At 30.6% G+C, this 3136-nt stretch overlaps 1 protein-coding gene across 3 annotated transcripts in view; it reads right to left on the reverse strand.

The window, feature by feature from the left end:
* Window positions 1-3136, reverse strand: part of LOC108768662 (mediator of RNA polymerase II transcription subunit 15) — a 29162-nt gene that overhangs the window by 22989 nt on the left and 3037 nt on the right. The gene's annotated exons all lie outside the window — the stretch shown is intronic.

The following is a 3136-nucleotide window of genomic DNA, read 5'->3' on the forward strand; positions in this document are numbered from 1 at the left end:
CGCAGGCGGGTGGCTGATTTGAGAAAGAATGCCCCATATATATATACTGCCTCATATCATCCAAGATTACCATACAGTATTTAAAATTACGTCATATTTTCCATGAGATTACCCGAGATTTTTCCAAATTTACTTTGTTTATCTAATAGTAAGAAGATAAAATATTATTTCTTCAGATCACTCTAGAATATCTTTATAGATAACTATGATAAGTATCTTTGAAAGAACTTCTATTTTTAATTTTTACTACTTAAAAAAAACGCAATTTTACAAAACAAATATTTATTGCATACAGGAACATAAAAATAAAAAAATTTCGCAAACAATATGTTTTATATGTACAGATAGTAACAAGTTCGACTACTCAACGTTGGAGATTTTTTAATACTAGCCCATAAAATATACATATTCAATTCTGCAATCATACATAGAAATCATTTTGAGTTTTCGAACGCAATGATGAAAAAGATTTCGCCGCAAAGTTTGCAGAATTAAACATGTGTATAAATTCACACCAAAAAAATATTTAAATGCTAAGATCTGTTTTGACCGAAAATAAGACTTCTCTTACTCAATTAACAAGTTTAACATAATAGTTGCTTTCCATTTATATTAAAACTCAGACAATTCTCATTTGTCATAACTCAGTTGAATGCATATTCTTTTTCACTCTGACGAGTGAGATTTAATTAAGTTTTTACCTACAAGTTGCATAAATTCGAGACCACGCGCGTGTTATACTTTACTAAATCTTATTAACTCACATTTAAAACAATGGTGTAATTAGATCCTGGCAGTGCCAAGGTACTTTTTTCAGAACTTGGCAGCGCCAGAATATTTTCTACAATTAATATTTAAAATTAATGTTTATGTAACAGGATGGTAAGAAGGAAAGGAAACATTTAAATATTTAGTGAAACCCGAATTTCAACCTGACAACATGGTGATAGCCATGTAGCTAATCAAAGTGTCCAAACTTGTTTCCCTTTAAAGCTATCAAAAAGACACCAAAAAGATAAAAAAAATATTACATTGTAAGTTGTAAGAATTAAAGAAATAAAATGTTTGCAATATTTTGTTTAATGTCAGTATACGTATATCATAATTGTCTCTAAAGTGTAGGTACAGATTTGATAAAATACAGCTTATATTATAATTAGAATAAGGAATTATAAGAATTTGTTCAAATGTGCAAACATAAATGTAATGTTCTATAACAAAATGTTGAACACTTCACCAATACCTCTCTCCCTTATTTTGTTTGTAGCACTACCAGAGTACATTTATTTTTAGAACTCTATCACTAATTAAAAATGAGATTATAAACTTGTTACATGATAACTTTTTTTGATACTAAAGTACGCGAGTAGTGACATATCATCCGAGTATAAAATACTCACTTTAGACTCACAAGAAAAGGCCTTCAACATGAAAATTCAAAAAATTATGAAACTTTGGCAATACATAGAAGATTTAGACATTATCCTACATGTAATAAATAATTTTTTTGTTGTTCGAATTTATCCAAGGCCATGATCCGATTCATGCTGACAACGCTCATGAGCATCATTTGTCTTCGTTTAACATTTGACAAACAAGGATATAATGATTTTTAAGCGTTGTGAGCGTTAATCAGACCACAGCTCTAAAGGGGTAAAATTAACCTTTGAAGATTATCCCATTTATTGTTTCTATTTTATTATTCATCGATAACAGGAGACAGAATAAAACTTTAAAGAAAATTTATTTTTTTTAATAAGTAATAAGATTTACTGATTAAAAAACTTATTCATTGTTTAAAAAATATTAAAAAATATACATAAACAAAAAAACAGAAGCAATATATTCACAATATTAATATTTTTGTGGCTTTTTTATAATACTGTGTAATACATTTACGTGTTCCATTTAACTATATTCACAGTTAGCTGAAGCTTTACAATTTATAATATATTAGGGTGCTTCTGATATATAAAATACAATATTTTTATTTTTAGACCGTATATGTGAGAAACACAATCAATACTAGAAATTTAAATGTCTATTACGGTCAAAGCTGGATCTTCGTTGCTTTTTAAAATAATTCAATCTTGAATTACTAATATTATATATACTATATATGTACTTGCATTTATACCATATTGTAGTCTTTTTTTCACAAATTACGCGCCGAATTGTTTTTCCGGACTAAATAAACGCAATTAAAACTACTCTAGTAATCGCAAATTAAACTGTCAAACAATTTAATAATTTGATGCTACTATCAAGCATCATATATTATAAAGATGTTAGTATATTAAAAATGTTAATAAATTTATTGCGAAAAATATTACCTCGGCCGAGACTTGAACCCGGATCTCTTTAGACTAAAGGCTTAGGACGCTCGCACGGTATGCAAGAGATCCGGGTTCAAGTCCCGGCCGAGGTAATATTTTTCGCAATAAATTTATTAACAGTTTTAATATACTAACATCTTTATAATATATGATCCTTGATAGTAGCATTAAATTATTAAATTGCTTGTCAGTTTAATTCGCGATTACTAGAGTAGTTTTAATTGCGTTTATTTAGTCCGGAAAAACAATTCGGCGCGCAGTTTGTGAAAAAAAGACTACAATATATGGTATATATGCAAGTACATATTAGGTGTTAAACTTAATTTCTATCGTTTTTTCGTCTCGAAAATCGATTTATTTCGAAGGGAAGATGAATGAATACCTTATTCAAAGTAATTTCCTCCATTTTCTACTACTTTTTTCCATCTCTCTGGCAACAGGGCAATCTCACGACGGTAAAACGCGGTGTCTTTCGAGGCGATCCATTCATCCACCCATTTTTGGACTTTGTTGTAACTGGAGAAGTGCGTGTCCGTAAGTGCGTGTTGCATAAATTGGAAGAGATGGCAATCCGACGGTGCCAAGTCTGGAGAGTACGCTGGGTGCGGCAGAACTTCCCATTCAAGCTCTCAAAGTGTCTGCTTCACGCTTTTTGCGACATGCGGTTGAGCGTTATCATGCAACAAAATAACTTTGCGTCAATTGTTGGCTACGGATGACCTTTTTAGCATCAATTCGTCACTCAATCGGTATAATTGCTGTTTGTAGCGATCAGCTGTAACGGTTTCATTTGGACCCAA

The sequence above is a fragment of the Trachymyrmex cornetzi genome, unplaced genomic scaffold, assembly GCF_001594075.2.
Source record: "Trachymyrmex cornetzi isolate Tcor2-1 unplaced genomic scaffold, Tcor1.1 scaffold818, whole genome shotgun sequence".
NCBI lineage: Eukaryota > Metazoa > Arthropoda > Insecta > Hymenoptera > Formicidae > Trachymyrmex > Trachymyrmex cornetzi.